This window comes from Leopardus geoffroyi, chromosome A2, assembly GCF_018350155.1.
Source record: "Leopardus geoffroyi isolate Oge1 chromosome A2, O.geoffroyi_Oge1_pat1.0, whole genome shotgun sequence".
In the NCBI taxonomy this organism is placed as follows: domain Eukaryota; kingdom Metazoa; phylum Chordata; class Mammalia; order Carnivora; family Felidae; genus Leopardus; species Leopardus geoffroyi.
In genome coordinates, this window is record NC_059331.1 from 110664122 (window position 1) to 110671268 (window position 7147).

Genomic DNA, 7147 nt, shown 5'->3' on the forward strand with positions numbered 1-7147 from the left:
ACTACAGTCAAGGAGGGCTTCTCTCAGCAGGTAACAGGTACTATCTGGGCCAAAACCCAAAGGAACATTGTCCACAACAGAGAAAAGGACATGTATAAGGCACATGAGACAGAAATATCAAATGACAGAAAGAAAGCCAATATAACTGTGGCACAGTGAATGTGAGTGTGTGTGATAAATACTGTCTCCTGGAGAGCACAGACATATTCTCTCCTGTTTCACAGGGATGGTATGCAAGTACAAATAATAGGACCAGGAGTGTGAAGTGGGGTCCTTGGAGAAGGACTGAGGACAATTCTCCCATCTTATAAGGAGGGAAGGTAAAATATGTGTGAGCAGATACATATCAGTTTTACCGATTATTATTTTTTTATGGAACGCTTCACAAATTTGCGTGTCATCCTTGCGCAGGGGCCATGCTAATCTTCTCTGTATACCGATTATTTTTAAAATAAAATGTGAAGCAAGGTCATCAGCTGAGGTAGTTAGAAGAGAAACAATGCCACCTCAGTCAGTGAGAAAGTTAAGCTGTGAGAAGTTGGCAGGACTGACAGTCTGTGCTGGGTGCCCATTCAAGATCGGTGGTTACAATTTTAAAGGGAGAAAGTCATCATATTAGCTTGATTTTCTCCAACAATGCTCAGCTGTGATCAGGTTCAGGGTAAGCAGAGTTGAGTTTAACCAGGCTTGTTATGTTGCTCATGAGTATGACTGGGGACAAGAGAGTAAAGGGGGTTTTCAAGAGTGTGTTGATAATACCAGGCCAAGGAATCTACAAGTTCCCCCTTTTTCTTCCTATGTGGGTTTGACCTGCTAAGAGTTCCAGTAGCTCTTAGGATAGGATCGGGCCTAATTATAATAAGTCTTAAATACCCAGAATGGAAAGTAGACTTGATCCTGGAAAAAATGGGTAATCATTCATGATATCTTGAATAAAGAAATGATAAAGTTTTTAAAAAGTCTAACATGATTCATAGAAAAAGGAAACTAGGAAAAGATATCTCCTCTCTTGAGATTTCAGCATTTGTAGCAGTCTATTTACATGTGAGTATACACAATAGGAAAGCAATGCTATCATTAAAGAGCATCTTAGTAAATCAATTTTATCCACTGTGCAAGGTCTAGTAAATAAAAATTAGTGAAATGTGACTCCCATATTCTAGGGACTATTCTTATAAACATGATGACCAAAAATCATGAATTTTCCCAGAAAGTTTCAAATTCAAGTATTCTTCCATTTTCCCGAATGATACCCTGTACTTGTTAAACCACATGCCTTCATTGTTGTCTCAGAAAAATATTACTACCATAACAACTAGACCAAACACACTGACATTAACAGAACAAAGACAGAATCCAGATTAAAACCTTATGTAAGAGTTCCCAGAATATGGTCACAGGCAGTTTACTTGTTAAAAATTCCACCATTCCAGAATTCTGAGGTCCTTCAAGAGAAGGACAATTGGCTTGATATGTTCAGACCAACAAATGCCCCAAGACTGATTCTGTCTAAAAGGTTAAAGGAAAAGTACTTCTGGGAAAGATTCAAGGTACAGAAACTCAACTTGGAGATACTGGTTGGCTGATGAAAGGGAAATATAAATCCTATTGTGTCCATTAGATCACTATCTGGGCCAATAGATCTTTTAGGATATGAGCCAAGATGCCATAGCAAAGAGTCCCCAATACCAAGCAGCTCAAACAAAATATGTATTCTTTCCTATACCATTCTGGAAGGAGACAGATGTGTTTCAAGAGCTCACCCAGTGATCCAGGTTGAGTCCATCATGTAGCTCATGGATTTTCAAATGTTTTTGTTTCAGAATCCTTTTACACTGAAAAATCATTGAGGACCCCAGAGAGATTTGTCTATAAGGGTAATATATATTAATAATTACTATATTCAAAATTACAACTGAAATGTTATTAAAATATTTATTAATTCCTTTCTAAAAACTATTATATGCTAACATAACTAATTTATTTTATTAAAAAATAACTATCTTCCAAAAAAGTAGTAAAAACAGCAGCATCATTTGAAATTTTTGAAACTCTTTTTAATGACTGGCTTGATAATAACAGAAAAAAAAGAAAGAGGAGGAGAAGGAGAAGATGAAGAAGACAAAGACAAAGAAAGAGGAAGTGGAAGAGCAAGAAGAGGAGGAGGAGGAAGAGGAGGAGGAGGGAGAGGAGGAGGAGGGAGAGGAGGAGGAGGGAGAGGAGGAGGAGGAAGAGGAGAAGAACAGGACGATGACGACAATGGACAATGATGATGAGGAGAAGGAGAAGGAAGAGGAGAAGGGGTAGGAGGAAGGAAAGAAGGAAGGAAGGAAGGAAGGAAGGAAGGAAGGAAGGAAGGAAGGAAGGAAGAAAAGGACTGGGAGGGGAAGAGGAGGAGAGGGAGGGGAGGAGATAGAGGAGATGGAGAGGGAGATGGGGGAGGAGGAGAAAGAGAAGAGGAAGAGGAGGGGGGAAGAAGAAGAAGCAGAAGCTGCTACTGCTTCTGCATTCAATCTAGTGCAGCAAGTTGTTTTATTTAAAGTATGTGAAGAGAGGTAGGCACCTGGGTGACTCAGTCAGTTGAATGTCCAACTTCAGCTCAGGTCATGATCTCATGGTTCATGAGTTCGAGCCCAAATTGGGCTCTCTGTTGTCAGTGCAGAATCCACTTCAGATCCTCTGTCCCCCTCTCTCTACCCTCCCTCACTTTCACTCTCTCTCAAAAATAAATAAAACATTTTTAAAAATTAAAAAAAATAAATTACGTGAAGAGAATCAAGACTCACACAACTATATAGCTGAGAAAGGGAGGAGTATTTTACAGCCTTTTCAGATAATTATGACTATTGTTCTTTGATACTACACCAAAGCTCAAGTAGTAGTTTCTTCAGAGTTGCAATACAAAATCTGAAACATATCCATAATCTTTTCATACTCTGTTACATTAAAACCCACTGGTGTTGTGGTGACCATATAACCGAATACAATTGCCAAAAGTTATCAAGCAAACAAGCAAGTTTCTTGTTTAACATACCCAATCAATCTTTTACCCATGCATGCTTTTGTAACATTATGCATTGGTCCTTAAGAAATTACTGGTTCACTGAGCTATGCAGAACTTTCAAATATTGACAGATTTTATTGCACAATGTTAAAAAATCATATTCACTGGTATCACCACCGATCTCATCACAAAAGTTTTTAAATATTGAGATGCTGGTAAATTCATGGTGGCAGTTACATATTTTCCAAAATTGAAATTCTCATTTGAAAACTCAAACTTTGTCATTGGTAATACTGTTTGGTTTTTTCCATGAAGTGACAAGCTGATTTTCAAGAAAATTTATGCCAAATGTCTGAATAAACACAGTTTGTCAATCATTCTTTCAGGTAAAAATGCTGTTTAGTTCAACTTGAAACTCAAACAATCACACACATGCTTTCCTTGGGACAACATATTTCCACATGTATCTGAAGTATTTATGCACACTTCCTATTTCATTACACAGAATATTAAAAAGACATGTACTCAACAAGGTGATTAAAGTCATTATTTGTAATGCTTCTTCAAGGATATTCTTAACTGAAACTGGCAATTTTTGTTTTCTTTTGTTGCAAGTACAAGTCTGTGAAGAATGTGATGACTCTTGGGACAGTTGGGTATTAGTGACTCGATTCATGCTTGGGACCAGTACCTTCACACAGCATCGCATTGGCACCATCAATGCAAATGCAAAACATGAAAGAGGCAAATAACATCCTAATATTATGAAAATAGTTTTGACTTCCCAGACTCCCTGAAAGGGCCTCAGGAACCTCCAGGTGTCTGTGGAACACACTTTGAGAATTATTGCACTAGAGTTCTGTCCTCATCGCTGACATTTCCCAGGGGAAAGGAGGAAAACTAATGTACAAGGCAAACGCTTTCATTTTACATAACTAAATATTTGAATTCTTACATCCCATTAGTGAGAGCTTAGTTCCATGTCCTTACCTAGCTGCAGAGTAGACCGGGAAAAAATAGCCTCTGACTAGGCAGCCATATTATATGGAAGAGCGGGAGAACAGATTTGGGTGTGTAACAGCCACTACCCTTGCCCCGTGAATCAGTGAGCAGGTCAAGTAAAGGGATAGTTATGCTAGAGGGTCTGTATTCAATTGAGGACAAAGGTACTTCTTCTGTGGAAAACTGGTCAGGGGTGCCTGCAGGCCATGGGACAGGAGCAGAGCAGTGGCTACAACCACAGCTCTAGTGCTATGGCCAGGTGGACGGAACACCAGGAAAACTGTCCTCAAAAGGACTCACAAGCATTACAATCAGGAGAGGATCCCTGGAGAAATACAGAAAAGGAAGCAGCAGAGAGGATCTCTGTGGCAAAAAAGAGGGGAAGATCATCCTTGGGGTTTGGTGAGTATATGGTGGGGAACTCAGCACTCCCTGCAACTAGGGAGAACGCTGGGTCACAGCAATATCACTAATTGGGCTGGGCCAGAAGTTGGCTTCTCTGTGACTCTTACCGTGCCCCCACTTTGTCACCAGGCTGCAGAGGTAGGGGAATCTGAGTAGTTTTATGCTGTTTTTATTGTTCTACTTGATAAAAACATATTCCTATTTGAGAGCTGAGTCCAAATATTTTGTTTCCTTCTTAATAGCAACAAGAACAGCAGAGAAGAGCCAATTCTGCAGCAAGTATGCTGTGCTGCAGAAAATTGATATGAATTTAGGGCATAAACATAAAGAAAATAGAGGTAAATGTAGCTTTGGTCCCTGAGAACAAAATCCTAATCACAGCAATGCACTGGAAGCCAAGACTAAACTGACCTTGCAAATCTAGATAAATGAGAAATATGGAACCAAGAAGCTTTTAACTGCTGTGCCCTATCTAATATCCTGGCAAATGTACACAAAGACAAAAGGAAAGGACTGGAAGGTATTCATTTTGAGATGAGATCCAGGTCAACCAAAGATCACAGGTCCTTGAACTTCACTCCATCAGCAGCAAACGGAAAGTCTATCAATACTTGATAGAAAGGGTTTGTGACAAAACAATTGCCCAGAAGTCATCCTCATTCATGTTTTTCTCCATTATCTACCTCAGTGCTCTATTTTTTCCCTCATAGTGTCACTCTCTGCCCTACAAAGGAAAGCAGTTTTGAAATGTACTATTTTGGTATATTAGCTCAAGTTAAAGGACATAGAGATAATAAAATAATAGAAATGAAAGACATATCAGAACCAAGGAAATAAGAAGGAAATATTTGCCAATTTCAAGGGTTTATATATTCCTTGTGACTGGACATGAATTTTGACTCCAAGACTTTCGGCAGCCTGTGCAAAAAGACAAACATGATTATTTATGTTGTTCTCATTGCAAGAAAATAGGAAGCACAAATTTTGTTCGCTCTAAATTCTCAAATTTCTTCTATGAGTCCATTAATGAGAGTCATTGAGTTACATAATGGACATTCTCCTCAATAACAGTTTTGCGGTCAATGTAGATCTATGCTCATTTAAACATAAGCTTTTGATTTATGTTACTGATCCATGGGCAGATTCTCCAAGAACCTGTGAAAGCATAAAAAAATTTCACATAAAATGGGCGATCTTTGGCTTTTAAATTATTCCAGGTGACATAAAGCAAGTCTGACCTGGGAACACCTGGCAATGCTAGAAGGATCCTTGCTCCCTTGGTCAGGAGATGCTACCTCCACAGGAACCAAAAGGTGAAGTTTCATCACGAAGGTTTTGGGTACCACAACCAGCCCCTGTAACAAGTACAGAAAAACCTTGGTTTGCAAGCATAATTTGTTCCGGGAACATGTTTGTAATCCAAAGCACTTGTACATCAAAGCGAATTTCAAGAACCATTGGCTCAGTTGTGATTATGTGACATTCAGCATCACGTACAACTTGTATTGCAAGACATCGCTCATTTATTAAGTTAAAATTTATTAGAAATGTTTGCTTGTCTTTGGATGCCTGGGTGGCTCAGTCGATGAAGCATCCAACTTTTGCTCGAGTCATGGTCTCGTGGTTTGTGAGTTTGAGCCCTACTTTGGGCTCTGTGCCTACACCACAAATCCTGCTTCAGATCCTCTGTCTCCCTCTCTTTATCCCTCTCTGCCCCTACCCCACTCACATGCACCCATTCTCTCTCTCTCTCTCTCTCTCTCTCTCTCTCTCTCAAAAATAAACACTGAGAAAATATTTTAGAAATGTTTGCTTGCCTTGTGGAACATTCACAGAACAAGTTACTTGCAATCCAAGGTTTTACTTATACTTTATTTTACACTATGGGCCTTACCATAAAGTTCTGACTCTGCCAAAAGTAACTGTGCTATTTGGAGCATGTCCCTTAACATGATTGGTGCTGCAATGCCCTCATTTTTAAATGAGTAATCAGATAGCTACCATTTTCTGAGGTTCTACTCTGTACCTGTCACTATTCAGTATCTGTTTTCCCAGCGGGATTATAAGTTCCATGAGGGCAAAGAGAGTATTTCTTTTGCTCACTACTATATTTCCATCATCTAACACAGGTCTGGCACATAATAGATGCTTAATAAAAAAAATTAACTGGTTAAATTCCCAATTTCATAACAATCTTGCAAGCAACCATAATTCCTATTTCATAATTGAGGAAATCAAGGCTCAGGAAGTTTAAGTGACTTTCAGAAAATCACAGAGCTGGCTAAAGAGAGTAGCCTGTACGGCCCCAGAGCCTGGTCTATTTCCATAAGGCTGCAGCAGTGGAGACAGACCACAGCATGTTCCAAGTATCCTCCAGCTCTGAAATGCAATGGTTCCCCACAACTGCTGGGCAGCTACAACCCGACAACACAGGGTGTCTGTTGCTGAAAGTGTTCTTGCCTAATGAAATCCCTCAACAATTTTCACCACTTTGAGCCCTGTGGACATGGCAGTGAAGTTGAGATGGGAGAGGGAGAAGAAGGGTCTTACTCCTCAATCCATGCCATGAGTCTCCTCATTCTCCCACCACGCCCTCTCCTATTGGCCACCCAATACATACATGCAGCTCACACTGTGAAACCGAGGTCTGCAGTGGCCTCAGCTATTCTCCACAGGCACAAGGCATTGGATCCAACACTGGACAGAAGGGGAAGAAAAGAAAGAGTAGTAGAGGGG

The 7147-nt window shown here is 39.9% G+C and overlaps 1 pseudogene; it reads right to left on the minus strand.

The window, feature by feature from the left end:
* Positions 1-366: 366 nt before the first annotated feature.
* On the minus strand, positions 367-458 carry LOC123607749 (annotated as a pseudogene).
* Positions 459-7147: the final 6689 nt, after the last annotated feature.